Below are 17,429 nucleotides of genomic sequence, written 5' to 3' on the forward strand. Positions count from 1 at the left end.
TGATAGGCCCCCACCCCTCCTGTCTCAGGGCACTGCTGGGAGTGATAGGAACCCACCCCTCCTGTCTCAGGGCACTGCTGGGAGTGATAGGCACCCACCCCTCCTGTCTCAGGGCACTGCTGGGAGGACTCTGCACCCACCCCTCCTGTCTCTGGGCACTGCTGGGAGTGATAGGAACCCACCCCTCCTGTCTCAGGGCACTGCTGGGAGTGATAGGAACCCACCCCTCCTGTCTCAGGGCCCTGCTGGGAGGACTCTGCACCCACCCCTCCTGTTTCAGGGCACTTCTGGGAGTGATAGGAACCCACCCCTCCTGTCTCAGGGCACTGCTGGGAGTGATAGGAACCCACCCCTCCTGTCTCAGGGCACTGCTGGGAGACATCAGGCCTTCCCCCCCCTGGGACCCCCCCTACAGTGCATAGCATGTGTGTCACACCTGGACACAATGGCAGAAGTCACAGTCACAAAAAAGGGACACAGTCTGTGCCAGTGGACACTGCACTCACCTGATAACCGGGTCGCCCATACAGCATGGGGTACCGTGAGAGGATCACATCCACCAAAGCCATGTTCTCCTCCAGGGTGAATGGCTGTGACCTCTCCACAGCCCTTGACATGGTTCCAGGGAATCAGTAGCAGCAGCTGGGTCGTGGAATACAGAGATGTGCAGGCAAGTGCTCCCTCATGGGACCTGGCTGCCTTATATCTGCCTTGCTGGCCCATCTCATGCACAGGAGTACAGAGTGATTGGTCACTCACATTTGCATCCTATGTTTCCTCCAATCCCTTCAAACCTAGCAGTCTGTGGGTTCTCAATCTGTTTTTTTCTCCTGCATGATGTCAGCCCCACAAACACATTGCAACAAAGTAGATTCATTCCAACTGACTTCTGCTGTGCACCTTCCTGAACAAATTCAAAATTTGAACTTGGTCTCCATGACAACCAGCATGCATGTAGGCCTAAATACTTGTCCCTCATGTGTCCCCTATGTAATTTTGAGCTTCACACACAAGTACGGTGCGTTCCGGGGCCCTAGGGCACCCCAAATGCATGTCAACGGCCCGTACACGCGTGCCTACATTCACTATCACTATGGGTGTCCTCGCGTATGCGTACTCGTAGTGGTACGGCCCGTACACACGCCTGTACGCTCACTGTCACTACGTGTACGCATACGCGAGGACACCCATAGTGATAGGGAGCGTACAGGCGTGTGTACGGCCCGTACCACTACGAGTACGCATACGCGAGGACACCCATTGTGATAGGGAGCGTACAGGCGTGTGTACAGCCCTACCACTATGGGTGTTCTTGCGTATGCGTACTCGTAGTGGTACGGACCGTACACATGCCTGTACGCTCACTATCACTACGTGTACGCATACGCGAGGACACCCATAGTGATAGGGAGCGTACAGGCGTGTGTACCGCCCGTACCACTACGAGTACGCATACGCGAGGACAGCCATAATGATAGGGAGCGTACAGGCGTGTGTACGGCCCTACCACTATGGGTGTTCTTGCGTATGCGTACTCGTAGTGGTACGGACCGTACACATGCCTGTACGCTCACTATCACTACATGTACGCATACGCGAGGACACCCATAGTGATAGGGAGCGTACAGGCGTGTGTACGGCCCTACCACTATGGGTGTTCTTGCGTATGCGTACTCGTAGTGGTACGGACCGTACACATGCCTGTACGCTCGCCATCACGATGGGTACACATACGGCAGCACTCCCATAGTGATATGGGAACGTACACAGGCCCTCTTAGCAGCAGTACGGCGGTTTTCACACATCACAGTGGTGACAGGCAGCACACAGGAAGGAATAGGGCGGACATACTTGTCCATGGATGGACATCAAGGCATTGTCTGTGCATTACTACATGTGTGGGGCACAGGTGTGACAGGCTGTGATGTGGAACATTACTCCTGAGTCGAGAAGGCACCAGATGTATGATGAGATGTGTACAGATGTAATGTGTGACGGTGCAATGTGTGCCAGGCATGCCCTTGACTCCTTTGACATGTGTGCATGTCGTGCTGCACACTTGGGATGAGCGTCACTGGCATGGCACCGACACCAACACACGGAAGTGTCCCCTGATGCCCGGTACAGGGGTTACCACAACTGACTTGTCACTACCCACGGTGCATGATGTGACTATGTCATGTATGTGTGGGGGCTTCCCATTAGGTTGATGTTGGAGCACCATCAAAAGCTGCAGCTGTTGCAGCAACCAACATGTGTCTGTGTGTAGATTGACATTGCACACTGTTCCGCACACCATGCCACATGTGGTATCGGATGTGAGGTGCGCATGTATGCATGGGACACGGAGTAGCGTGACAAGGACATGTCTGCATCCTCTCAATGAATGTGTGGTGAGTCATGGCATGTGCACCTTCATGGCAAGGTGTGTGGGCTGTCCTAGTGTAATGTCATGTGACCTGTGGCTCTAGTGTTCCGCTACCAGTCTCTGCAATCGGCATCCTACTTCTGCTGATGTGTGGGTGTATGTCACTCCTGTCTTGTGTCTGGCTGTTCACTTGCACTGGGACACAGCTAATCCCATGGCATGGCATGGGGAGGTTCTCAATCTCCGTGTGTAGCTGGGTCTTGGTAGGAGTGTCACCTGGCAGCCATACGTGTCCAGGGCATGTAGCACATACCTGACTCCCTATGTAGCATATGTGTATTAACAGATTAACATGTGCTCAGTGCATATAAATTGTTGTCGTAGTGCACTCACTCTTCCTTGTCACTTCCAAATTACTGCAGAGCGCCGCCTCTTGCCCGACCAATTCCGGACTTGGCTGCCATGCGGGAGAATGACAGTATCCGGTGCTACCGCTTCCCCCAACCGTTGATTCTGGAGTTGACGGCGAGACTGGCACCACACCTGCAACCGCAGCACAGGTATCCTACGGCACTGACACCCCAGCTGAAGGTAATGGCAGCCCTACATTTTCTTGCCACGGGTACCTTTAAATATACCATAGCTCATGTTGGTGGCATGTCCCAGAGCATGTTCTGCCATGTGCTGCATGATTTCTTAGAGGCCATGTTGATTCACCTGGATGACTTCATCAAGTTCCCAACCCCTGAACAGTTGACTGGGGTCAAGCATGGATTCTATGCCCTGGGAGGGATGCCCCATGTCATTGGGTCCATAGATGGGACACATGTAGCTTTGGTACCACCACACGCACGGGAGGTAGCGTACCGCAATCGGAAGCACTACCACTCCATCAATGCCCTTGTGGTGTGTCTGTCCAACATGGTGATTTCACATGTCTGTGCTCGTTTTCCAGGATCAGCACACGTTGCCTACATCATGAGGCGTAGCAGGGTGCCTGAAATGATGATGCAGCTGCGCAACGAACGAGCATGTGTTGTTGGTGGGTACAGTCTGTCTGTCCTGTATTTTGCATAGCCTACCAGCACGACCGCTTCACCAGTTCTAACGATGTCCATGTGCTTCCCATGTAGGGGACGCTGGCTATCCCAACATGCCATGGCTGCTCACACCTCTGCAACCCCATCACGCCGGCCCAGCTCCGCTACAACACCGCCCATGGCCGGACAAGGCGAGTGATAGAGAGGACGTTTGGCCTGCTGAAGAGCCGATTTCGGTGCCTCCACAAGACCGGCGGCGCGCTCCCATATGCCCCTGCGAAGGTCTGCAAAATCTTCATGGTCTGCTGCATGCTGCACAACATGGCAGTTGAGAAAGCTGTGCCACTCATCCTGGATCAACATGACGAGGACCATCCACCCGTGGAGGACGAAGGGCTTGGCAATGGGGCTAGTGATGTGGAGGATGTGGAGCCGCAAGAGGACATCCGGACTCGGCTCATACGCGACTTCTTTGCTTAGTGGTGAGTACCAGTGTCTGAGTGTGCACGCATTGGTCCCCGTGTGGCATGTGTTGTGATGTGTGTCTCCACCTGCATGTATGGCACGTGAGTCAGAGGTGTGTGTGGGTGTGTCACTGGAGTGATGGTGCCAGTGATGGTTGTATTTCCCCAGTCATAATTGTGAACTAGCATGTTGTCATCCATACATGTGTCGAGTACATGCACATGCAAGTGGCTGTGCTTTTTGTGGCTGACTTCTTGTGTGTCTCTCATCCCCAGGTATTTGCGCATGCCGTCTGCTGCTTGCATTGTTGTGGCACTGCTATTCCTCATGGACACGTCATCGTGTGCTGACTCAGCGTTACACGCACGGACAAGTTTGAAAGTCTCCTTAGGGTAAGGGATGCATCAGGGGTGTATTGGGTGTGGCAGTTGTTCACGATGTATGCACACTGCCCCTGTCGATGTTTGGTTCCTCTGCAGCCATGTAGCATCACCATGGGACACGACATGCAGCTGTGTACACCTGAATAGATGGTCTGACTGGTTGACAGTCATCAGTGATGGGATAGTGGATTGTGATGATGGCATCAATGTGTGTAACACTGCCCTCGGACACATACGGTTTGCATTGGCTTGACATGGTGTGGGACTTCTACATCAGCGGATCAATGGTGTATGGCTGTCTCTCCGTGAGCAGCTGTGGGTGTTTAGCTGTTGGCCGACAATTGTGTGCCAGTTCCATGGCTATCACGCATTTGTGCTGCAGAAGGGGGGTACCAGTGTTGGACCCACATGTTACTCCACATGAAGTGTTCATGTGTACTTCAAGTTGCCTCTGCAATCCCGAACACATGACTAATAAAGGTGTCCCTATGCCTCCAAGGTGCCTCTTCTCAGTCAATGCTGGTGTGTTGCCACGGTGCATCCAGCATGTCTGGCATGGTTGTCCCTGATAGTGGCTATGTGTCTATGTGTCGAGTAGCAAGATGCAAGCTGTGTGTGTGGGCTGAGACTGTGTATTATGCATGATGTCCATGACTGTGTGGGTATTGTGACATGTGCCATCCCCATGCATCCAACGTTGGCCAGGCCCCCATTCTCTGCATCCACCGGACTCAAGCTTGCAGGACATGGTTCTGCCACCTGTCTACACATACCTGGGTGCCCCCCAGGACACTGGACTGGATCCCTGACCTCTGCGCATGACTGTTGCTGTACTCAATGTGTCTGTCAGCACGGTTGTGCGGCCACCCCCTCAGCTGGTTGGGCCCATCACGGGTGTGTATGGTGCTCCATGTCTGTCTTGCCTAATACACTGTGGCCTGTGTGTCCTGTGCCAGACTCAGGCCCCAGGGTGTGGATGGTTGAAGTCAAAAGAGAACTCAGGCATGTTTAGACTTTACTAGACACATGTAAGGTAATAATGCAACCAGCAGGCATCTTCTCTTCATGGTGTGAATTTTTATTTTTGTAGGGGGGGGGGTATGACGTGAGGGGCTTCCCGGGAGTTTGGTGTCTTTGCCATTGGAAATCCTCAGAGTCCATGCCACAGTCTTTGTCCACATTGGTCAGACAGTGACCAGCAAGGCCATGTGGCAGAGAATGTCTCTTGATGCTGTGATGCTGTTGCTCCAGTGGGCCAGGTGCCAGGCCAGGTGTCCTGGGAGATGGTGATGTAGCGCCGACCCTCACGGTCCTTTCCGTGGACGACCCGGCCTCCTGCGGGGACCCTCAGAAGCAGGCCTTGATGATGTTTGGGATGCTCCATTGGATGTTTCCTCCTCCTTCTGATCCCTCCCTGTGGCTGGTGATGTTCTACGCCTTCTGGCACAGGGAGGGTTGCCCATGTTGTCGGCCATCCGACGGAGTGTATCGTGAATCCCCTGGAACACCGTCACTTGCTCAGCCTGTCTGTCCTCCATCCTCCGTTGGTGTTGCAGTAGACAGGCATGTTGCTGGGCCTGCTGGGTCTTGATCCCCTCGAGGACGGACACAACCTGGGCCATGCCCGTGGTGTCCTGCCGGTATGAGTCCAGGATGTTACGGACATGGGAATATACCGGATCCCCAGCCAACTGGTCAGGCTGGCGCCTCCGCCGTCCTCCACTCCCACCACCCCTGCCCACTTGCACCTGGCCTGCCCTTCTGGGCACATCGGGTCTCCGGGACCCCTGAGGGGTGGCATTGGCGTTGTCGCCTGCCTCCTCCTGGGTGCCCGGGACACCGTGTCCCTCCTGGCCAGCCTGGCTGCTTTGTGGTGGTGGGGCAGGGATCCTGGGTGTCTCCTGGGATGTGGCAGGAGTGGGGGTGGTGGTTGGCCCCGTTGTACCTGACGCAGGTGCTGCAGGTGGTTGGACACCAGAGGTGCCAGGTTGGTCGGGGTCGTCCACAGAGTGTTGAGAGTCGTCGCTGCCGGTGGGATCAGGCTCCTGCAGATCCGGGTCCTGTGAGTCTTCCCCCCCAGTGTTGGGGGGTGAACCACGACGTTGACCTGTGTGTGAGAGAGACAATGTTGATTTTGGTCCATGCAACATCCATGTTTCATCAGTTTCAACGTTGACACATTTCCTCTTGGAATTAGGATCTGTCTTGCATTCCACTCACAGTGCACTTGTGCATGGGTGTATCCCTTGGGCACCACTTTGGCCCCTTTCACTATGTGTGGCACATTCTTACTTGCTGCATCAAGTGTGACTGCAGTCAGCAGTGGAGTGGGCAGGTGTGGCGAGCCATGCATTGGCGCCTTCCGTGTAGTACTGTACATGTGCACATGGAGTGGATCCACACACTTATATAATGCAGGTAGCTGTCGTTGTGCTCGTGAACAGGTTGTGACATGGCCCTGTGTTTTGCCATGGGGAAGAGGGGGGGTTCTGGCACTGGCCACCCTTGGCTACATGCACGCAGTCTACCTGCTGACAAGCAGACATTCCCACACACCACACGGCTGATTTGCTCTCCCTGTGTCTCCCTCCCTCTCTGTCCCCCTCTCTCTCCCTCCGTGTGTCAGCCTCCTCCCTCTGTCCGTGTCCCTGTGTCTCCCTCTCTCTCTGTCCCCCTCTCCCTCCCTCCATGTGTCAGCCTCATCCCTCTGTCCGTCTCCCTGTGTCTCCCTCCCTCTCTGTCCCCCTCTCCCTCCCTCCGTGTGTCAGCCTCCTCCCTCTGTCTGTCTCCCTGTGTCTCCCTCCCTCTCTGTCCCCCTCTCCCTCCCTCTCTGTCCCCCTCTCCCTCCCTCCGTGTGTCAGCCTCCTCCCTCTGTCCGTGTCCCTGTGTCTCCCTCCCTCTCTGTCCCCCTCTCCCTCCCTCCATGTGTCAGCCTCATCCCTCTGTCCGTCTCCCTGTGTCTCCCTCCCTCTCTGTCCCCCTCTCCCTCCCTCCGTGTGTCAGCCTCCTCCCTCTGTCCGTCTCCCTGTGTCTCCCTCCATCTCTGTCCCAGTCTCCCTCCCTCTCTGTCCCCCTCTCCCTCCCTCCGTGTGTCAGCCTCCTCCCTCTGTCCGTCTCCCTGTGTCTCCCTCCCTCTCTGTCCCCCTCTCCCTCCCTCTGTGTCCCCCTCTCCCTCCCTCTGTGTGTCACCCTCTGTCACCTCAGCCTAGCTTCCTGGGCACACACTGTTAGCAGATCTTTGAATGGCCCTTGGCTTGTTGATGTGAGTTTGTTTCTGATCTCCAGGCACCCATTGGGTGTAGTGTCTGTCTCTGCGCTGCTGCTGTGGTGGTGTGTGCTGCCACTCTTTCACAATGTTGGCTGTTCATTAGCTGCTGTCATGTGCAAAACAGTGCCTTCACCCCCATGTGTTGATGCAAGGCGTCCGCCATTTGCTGGCGAGTCTTTCCTGTGTGGGGACACAGTGTTTGTATGGCTGTGACCTAGGCCATATGGGCAGAGGGCATTGTTGTCTGCTTCTGAGTTGCACTATGTGAATTTTGGGGCCCACCCTCCCGCCATCCGGGTTACCGTGTCATGTGTTGGTGTCTTCTGTGGCCTGTGACTTGACATTGTCCAGCTGGGTGCATGGGGCATGGTGGCGGCAGTGGCATGTGCGTGTTCATGGAGTGTGGTTGAGTCATGCGATAGCTTGGGGTGGTCGCGTGCCTGTTAGTGATTTTGGTTGTGGATGACGTTCCCCCCATGTGAGGTGCGTTGTTTGTGTACTCACCCGGGTCTCGGAGTCCTCCTAATCCTTCGACTGCCTCCACCGGCTGTATGGCCATCACCCTCTCCTCCCAGGGCTGGTAGTGTACGGGTCTGCGGGAGGGCCCTCCTCCAGTGGCGTTGGCATGGTTGTGTTCCTCCTGCATCTTGGCTCGGACCCTCCTCCGCAGATCGTACCACCTGGCTTGGCATTCATGCCTGGTCCTTCTGGTGTCCGCAACAGCATTCACAGCATCAACGATGGTCTGCCACATGGCTGTTTTCGCTGCCATGCTGGTCTGTCTGACCAATGTTCCAAAGAGCTGTGGCTCGACTCTGAGAATTTCATCGACAAGGACCTCCAACTCTCGGTTACTGAACTTTGGATTCTTGTTAGTGGGCATGGTGAGGGGTGTGGGTGTGGATGGTGGGGGGGGTTTGTGGATGGTTGTGGGTGTGTGGGTGTGGTTGTGCAGGTGTGTGTGTGTGTGAATGTGATGAGGGGGTGTTTGTGAAGGTGGTTGTGTGAAGGTGTGCAAGTGTAAGGTGTGGTGAAGCTTGTAGTATGGTGCTGTAGGTAGTCTGAGGGGTCTGGCAGCAGTGAGTCTGTTGCAAAGGCTCATGGTTTGTGTGTGTGGGCCCTTTTTATTGGTCCATTGGTGGGTGTGGCTGTGTTTGAACTTTGGGTGGGTGTGTTATAAGGAGTGGTGGTGTTTTGGGCCTCTGTTTGTTTTTGGCAGTTGCAGGTCAGTGAATGTATTTTTTTAGTGTTTGTTGGACATGTTTTGTGGCTTTGTGCCATTCGAATGGTGTATTCTTGTGTTGTTTTGGTTTGTCCTGGTTGTGTACGTGCATTTTAAGCGTGTGTACGGTGTGTACATGGGCCATTTGGTTGTACGGTGCTGTCCTTGTGTGTGGCTTGGTACGACTCGTACATGCGGTTGTGATGTTGGGGCCTGGGGTGCGCTCCGTACTTAGGAGGTTGTGGTGGGGGTGCGACTCTGACGTACACGGGTGTACATACACGGGGGTAGGACACGTACAGGGGTGGGGGTACGACTCGAACGTACTGGGGTGTACATACACGGGGGTAGGACACGTACAGGGGTGGGGGTACGACTCGAACGTACTGGGGTGTACATAGACGGTGGTACGACACGTACAGAGGTGGGGGTACGACTCGAACGTACTGGGGTGTACATAGACGGTGGTACGACACGTACAGGGGTGGGGGTACGACTCGAACGTACTGGGGTGTACATAGACGGTGGTACGACACGTACAGGGGTGGGGGTACGACTCGAACGTACTGGGGTGTACATAGACGGTGGTACGACACGTACAGGGGTGGGGGTACGACTCGAACGTACTGGGGTGTACATAGACGGTGGTACGACACGTACAGGGGTGGGGGTACGACTCGAACGTACTGGGGTGTACATAGACGGTGGTACGACACGTACAGGGGTGGGGGTATGACTCGAACGTACTGGGGTGTACATAGACGGTGGTACAACACGTACAGGGGTGGGGGTACGACTCAAACATACTGGGGTGTACATAGACGGTGGTAAGACACGTACAGGGGTGGGGGTACGACTCGAACGTACTGGGGTGTACATAGACGGTGGTACGACATGTACAGGGGTGGGGGTACGACTCGAACGTACTGGGGTGTACATAGACGGTGGTACGACACGTACAGGGGTGGGGGTACGACTCGAACTTACTGGGGTGTACATAGACGGTGGTACTACACGTACAGGGGTGGAGGTACGACTCGAACGTACAGGGGTGTACATACACCGGTGGGGGTGTACATACACGGGGGTACGTCTCGGACATACGGGGGCAGGGGGGAGTGTTGGGCACGTATGCGGGCACATGTCTCCATGGTTGCTATTGGAGTTCGGTGCGGACGGTGTTTTTTCCATACGGTTGTGACATCGGACGCACGGGATGGATCGTGATTCCTCGGTCGGACTTGACTTTTCACGTTTGTACGGTAAATCACCCGAGGACGTGTCGGACACATTTTCCGACCCGAGGACGTGTGGGGACTAATTCCCAAGGCGGTTCGTATGGACTTTTTACCATGCGAATCGTGATTGCCAGTTTGTACGAGTCGGACGGGGAATTTTTTTACCGGATCGTAATCGGCACCTCTGTCTGGTCCTACAAAAAATTTTAATAAATTGCTTTGTGATCTTACCAGAAGATTTTTTTCTTTTTAGCCACATTATGTTGTTCATTCAATACTTGTGGTTGATGTTTCTTCAAGTAACTGTCCTTTTTCTGTTCTTTTCTTTTTCTTACTTTTTCCAGCATGATTTCTCTATTTTAATGGTGATAAACAGTATCTGTAAAAAATAATCACAAATAAATGTATATTAATATCTTTATAAATTATACTTTTCTATTACTATAAAAACACATTTTATATAAATAATGACTACAAATTGATAGCCCTGAAGCACAAGTGTGACGGTGGTTAAACCACTACATGCATAGTGCATACTACTTTGAAGCAGTTCATGCCCTAAAGCCTGCCTCACTGAAAGACTACATGCTTGCTGACTGAATGATTACAGTACTATAAGGAGAGACACTGGGTGAATTCACATTTGTTTGAATTTTACTTTATTGAATAGATCACTACATAGTACTGAAAGACTCACTATGGGTTTGCAGTCACAGTGTGTTTGCTGGACTGTATGCATAGTGACTGTGGAAATGTAGGCCTGATGCACAAGTGTAAAACTAGTTAGACCACTACATACATAGTGGATAGTTATTTCAAACCCTCCTTGTGAAAAGGCATGCTTCACTGCATGAGTACCTGGATACTGACTGAAACATTAGAGTAATGCAAGGAGAGTACTTAAATGAATCTTTTAAGGGTTTGTGTTTTTGTGCAGTAAAGATTAGTACATGGTGCCGGATGAGTCACTAGAGAAGAGCAAGGGGATTGACAGGGTGTTTGCAGGAAGTGTATAGATACTGACTGGCGAATTGAAGGAGTGAAAGACAAGTGTGTAGGTGGTTAGAGGCCTACATGCATAGTGGATAGGCTTTTGAATCAATCCATGTGCTAAGGCCTGCCTCACTCCATTAGTACTTGGGTACTGACTGAATGTTTAGAGTATTGCAAGGAGAGTGCCTGCATGAATTTATAAGTGTTTGTTTTTTGGCACAGTTAATGGATTACTTTATGGTACTGAATAAATCACTGGAGAAGTGCAAAGGGAGTGACAGGGTGTTTGCAAGAACTGTATGGATACTGAACTGGGATATTGATGGTGTGAAAGACAAGTGTGTAGGTGGCTAGAGGCCTACATGCATAGTTGGTAGACGTTTGAAACAGTCCATGGGCTAACGCCTGGGTCACTGCATAACTACCTGGGTACTGACTGAATCATTAAAGTACTGCAAGGAGAGTGTCTAGGTGAATCTTTTTAAGTTTTTGGGTTTTGGCGCAGTGAACAGATTAGTACATAATGCCGAATGAGTCAGTGGAGGTGTGCAAGTGGAGTGACAGGGTGTTTATTGGAGTTTATAGATACTGACTGGGAAATTGAAGGTCTGAAAGACAATTGTGTAGGTGATTGGAGGCCTCCATGCATAGTGGAAACGCTTTTGAATCAATCCATGTGCTAAGACCTGGCTCACTCCATTAGTACTTCGATACTAACTGAATGTTTACAGTATTGCAAGAAGAGTGCCTGGATGAATTTATAAGTGTTTGGGGTTTGGCGCAGTAAATGGATTACTAAATTGTGCTGAATGAGTCACTGAAAGAGTATATGGGGAGTCACAGGGTGTTTGCAGGAACTCTATGAATACTGTCTGAGGTATTGAAGGTGTGAGGACAAGTGTGTAGGTGATTAGAGGCCTGCATATATAGTGCGTAGACGTTTGATGCAGTGCATGCACTAAACCTGGGTTCACTACATAAGTACCTCAATACTGACTCAATCATTAGAGTGCTTCAAACAGAATGCCTGGGTAAATGTATTACTGGTTGGGTTTGGGCGCAGTGAATGCATTAGTACATAGTGCTGAATGGGTCACTGGAGAAGTGTAAGGGAAGTGACAAGGTGTTTACAGGAACTGTATGAATACTAACTGAGGTATTGAAGGTGTGCAAGACAAGTGTGTAGATGGTTAGAGGCCTGCATGCATAGTGGATAGGCGTTTGAATCAATCCCTGTGCTAAGGCCTGCCTTACTTCATTAGTACTTGGATAGTAACTGAATGTTTAGAGTATTGCACGGAGAGTGCAAAGGTGAATTTATAAGTGTTTGGGTTTTAGCACAGTAAATGGATTACTACATGGTGCTGAATGAGTCACTGAAGGAGTGTAAGGGGAGTGATAGGGTGTTTGAAAGAACTGTATGAATACTGTCTGGGGTATTGAAGGTGTGAAAGACAAGTGTGTAGGGGGTTAGAGGTCTACATGCATACTGGATAGGCGTTTGAATCAATCCATATGCTAAGGCCTGCCTTACTTCATTAGTACTTAGATAGTAACTGAATGTTTAGAGTATTGCAAGGAGAGTGCAAAGGTGAATTTATAATTGTTTGGGTTTTGCCACAGTAAATGGATTACTACATGATGCTGAAAGTCACTGAAGGAGTGTATGAGGAGTGACAGGGTGTTTGCAGGAACTGAATGAATACTGTCTGGGGTATTGAAGGTGTGAAAGACAAGTGTGTAGGTGACTAGAGGCCTGCATGCATAGTGGATAGACGTTTGAAACAGTCCATGAGCTAAGGCATCGGTCACTGCATGGTTACCTGGGTACTGACTGAATCATTACAGTACTGCAAGGAGAGTGCCTTGGTTAATCTTTTTAAGTTTTGGGGTTTTGGCACAGTGAATAGATTAGTACATTGTGCCGGATGAGTCACTAGAGGTATGCAAGTGGACTGAAAGAGTGTTTACTGGAGTTTATAGATACTGACTGGGTAATTGAAGGTCTGAAAGACAATTGTGTAGGTGGTTAGAGACCTCCATGCACAGTGGATAGGCGTTTGAATCAATCCATGTGCTAAGGCCTGCCTCACTCCATTACTACTTGGATATTAACTGAATGTTTACAGTATTGCAAGGAGAGTGCCTGGGTGAATTTATAAGTGTTTGGGTTTTGGCGCAGTAAATAGAATACTACATAGTGCTGAATGAGTCACTGAAGGAGTCTAAGAGGAGTGACAGGGTGTTTGAAGGAACTGTATGAATACCGACTGGGGTATTGAAGGTGTAAAAGACAAATGTGTAGGTGGTTAGAGGACCGCATGCATAGTGGATAGGCGTTTGAATCAATCCATGTGCTAAGGCCTGCCTCACTCCATTAATACTTGAATATTAACTGAATGTGATTGTAGACAAGCAACACTATCCCTTGGAGTTTACCAAAACTCATTCACTACTCTGGAAAGGTTAAGGGGACTGCACACAATCTACATATTTCAGTACTGCACTTTAGTGTCAAAGCCTGACTTATTTTATGAATGCATAAGCAATGACTGGCTTCTAATGCTACTAAAACTTGACAACATGACAGGATTTAAACAGTTATCTGTCAGCAAATACACGATGTTACCAAATGCTTCTCTCACAATGGTTACCCAAATGCACACAGACTCACAGTGTGATTCTAGACAAGCAACACTATCCCTAGGAGTTTACCAAAATGTATTCACTACTCTGGAAGGGGTAAGGGGACTGCACACAATCTACATATTTCAGTACTGCACTTTAGTGTCAAAGTATGACTCATTTTATGAATGCATAAGCAATGACTGGCTTCTAATGCTACTAAAACTTGACAACTTGACAGGTTTTAAAACAGTTAACTGTCAGCAAATACACGATGTTACCAAATGCTTCTCTCACAATGGTTACCCAAATGCACACAGACTCACAGTGTGTTTCTAGACAAGCAACACTATTCCCTGTACTTCACCAAAACACATTCACTACTCTGGAAGAGGTAAAGTAACTGCACACATTCTACATATTTCAGTACTGCACTTTAGTGTCAAAGCTTGACTCATTTTCCGAATACATAAGCAATGACTGGCTTCTAATTCTACCAAAACTTGAGAACAGGAAAGGTTTTTAAGCAGTTATGTGTATGCAAAGATCTGAAGTACCCAAATGCTTCTCTCACAGTGGTTCCCAAATGCACACAGACTCACAGTGTGATTCTAGACAAGCAACACTCTTCCAAGACACAAGCACTAGTCTAGAAGGGATAAGGTGACTGCACACATTCTACATATTTCAATACTGCACACTACTGTGAAAGCCTGACTCATTTTGCAATTGCATAAGCAATGACTAGCCTCTAATGCTACTAAAACTTGACAACAAAACAGGTTTTAAAGCAGTTATCTGCCAGCAAATACATGATGCTACAAAATGATTTTCTCACAATAGTTGCCCAAATGCACATAGACTCACAGTGTAATTGTAGATAACCAACTGTCCCTTGTAAAACATACATTTAGTAGTCTACAAGGTGTAAGGTGACTGCACACATTGTAGACACTTTTCTACTACACATTAGTACCAAAATGTTTCTCTCAAAATGATTCCTAACTGCACACAGACTCACTGTGTGATTCTAGACAAACAACACTATCCCTTGCACTGTACCAAAACACATTTCTTAATCTAGAAGAAGTACTACATTTTAGTGTAGAAACATGACTCATTTTGCAAATACATAAACAATGACTGGTTTCTAATTCTACCAAAATATGAAAACAGCAAAGATATCTGTCTACAAACACATGAAAAACACAAATGCTTATCACAGAATGGTTTCTACATGCACACACACTGTCAATAAGAATGTAGACCAAAAAAAGTACTCCCTGCACTTTAGCAGGCGAAATACATTAGTCTGATTAAAATCAAAATGTACCACATACATCCCCTCACAATTAAATAACTCACCTTTCAAGTTGTTTTTTAGATTAAGAAGTATGTCAGTCACACACCAGATTTGCTTATACAGAGTCTCTGCACTGTGCACCTGTGAGCAAAACCAAAGAATGGCAAAGTTTCCCTCTCATTTTGCACACATATACATGTAAACATCAAATCACATTCCTTCCCACATTAATTCAAAAGCTAACACACATTTCTATTGGTTAAACATTTCAACCCTTTCCAAATGACATAAATTTGAACCCTACCCCCAATCTGCCTTCTGCCTGTTACCATAGAAACAGGTCATGGAACACTTAACTGGGCACACAGGTCACAAGTTCAGCACACAATGTTGCTAATCAACACGCAAGTGTGCTTGACATTTCAACATATCAGCTTATCACATATAATGCTCCTTTCAATCAGTTTTTGTTAGCCAATAAGAATCATGCGTTTAAAAAACAGAAACATGCACCCTAGTTTTCAGTGTAGAAGGTTGTCAAACAACCAATCATTTATTTTCTTTTTTTCAAAACTGCATCTTATCCACCATTTTAGAAAAATCTTACTTTTCAAACTGCCATTTCATTTACAGAGACCATCTGAGTGCATCCAGACCTCCCTTCAAGATGCTTAGAGTGTGGATTGTGGGACACAGCTATATTTTCTAGAGCCAAAGGTATACAGAAAACAAAGGCATTCACAAAGACCTAGGTTTGCCAAATGTAGACATTAAACGGATTGGACAGAGAGGGTTAAAGTGGCACCAATTGATGCCATTGGTAAAATCCTTTATGCATCTCCAACACCCTGACCTCAGAATAGTGTACTGTGGTGGCAATGACCTAGGCACTTTGACTGGGGTAGGTCTGGAAATGCTTATCAAGGACACCTTTGCAGAATTGATTTCACTTTTCCCCAAAACTGCCTTTGTGTATTCTAACATATGCCAAAGGCAGAAATGGAACTGGTCCAATCGTTTTTGTCCACAGATTGAGAAAGCTAGGAAACATGTGATTAAATCTGTTTCTGCCTTTCTCCGAGACTATAGAATGGGGTCCATTTACAATAACAATCTGCGTTTTCATATGCAAGAGATGTATAGGAGAGATGGAGTACACTTTACTGATGAAGGAAACAGAGTCTTACTCAACAACTATAGACTCTGTATAGGTACTTACTTATAAGTACCAAAAACTCTCAATGAACACAACAGCTCTTTTTAGAGCCACTCAAGAACGAAACACATAAGCTTAATGTTTATCTCCCAAAAATGTCAGTTTTTTTTCCTTGGAGTCGTGCACCCAACACGTGAGGAACCGCGCACCCTACGCAAGAGAAATCATGCACCCAATGCGATAGGATGCGCGATTCCTAATTTTACTGTAAAAAAAATAACAGCCCCTATCAGTAATTTTTATTATCCCTGGGGACCCCATCCCCCGGGGCTTATAAAAAATGTTGGGGACCATGGGGGGAGCCCCAACACCCCCACAATCCCTGTCGGCTCCCCGCACCCTTTGGGAGCCGGCATTGCTTTTCCACATGGGAAGCTGCTGACATGCAGCTCCCCGTGTGGAAAAGCAATATCGTTTGGATTTTGAAAGAGAGAGCAGGTTTCCCTGCTCTCTCTTTCAAAATCCAAACAAAATTTTCTATGGGAGGGCGGGAGACTCCCGCCCTCTCATAGCAAACAACAGTGTCCTGGGGGTGGGCACCCCAGGACACTGCAGGAGCCGGCCCTGGGGTGTGGCTGTCCCCAGGGCCCTCGAGGGCTCCAGGAGGGGGGCCACACAGCCCCCCTCCCTCAATAAATAAAGCCCCGGGGGGTGGTGGTCCCCGGGGCTGGGGGGCCCCCCAGGGCCCCCCATACATTTTTACGGATTTTGCCCCTGGGATTTGGAACCCCCGGGGGCTCATTACTAAGGAAGCGCGGAAGCCTGCGTTTCTCTCTTTTTTACGTCCGGATCCATGCACCCTGCGGGTATTTTGCCGTTTAAAAAAAAAAAGGGGGGTCCTGGGAGTCCTTCTGGGACCCCCTAACCAAGTCTAGAGGGTCAGAGTATTTCTACACTGCCCCCTTTATATCTTTTACTACTTATTTCCCTTACTTCTTCAGCCTCGCTTCTACCGAGGCACAAAATGACTGCCAACAGTTCCTGGTATCGAATGTTGACAGCCACTTGACAGCCAATTAGCATTCAGCATGTGATCGGGAGGGTACGCGCACGGTGCGCAAAGGGTGCGCTCAGGGTGCGCATAGGGTGCGAGGATCCTCCGAGGCCATAGATATATATGTACTTTTAACTTTAATTTTCTCAGAAACAACTCAACAGATTAACACCATTTAAGCACAAGGCACAAGTCTGAACTGAGGACTACCTTTTTGCCAAATTTGGTGTAATTCCGTTCAGCAGTTCGGGCTGTAGCTTCGGCTAAAGGTCCTACGGGAAAATGCATGGGGAAAACGTGTTTTGGGACCCCCC

The sequence above is a fragment of the Triturus cristatus genome, chromosome 9, assembly GCF_964204655.1.
Source record: "Triturus cristatus chromosome 9, aTriCri1.1, whole genome shotgun sequence".
Taxonomy (NCBI): Eukaryota; Metazoa; Chordata; class Amphibia; order Caudata; family Salamandridae; genus Triturus; species Triturus cristatus.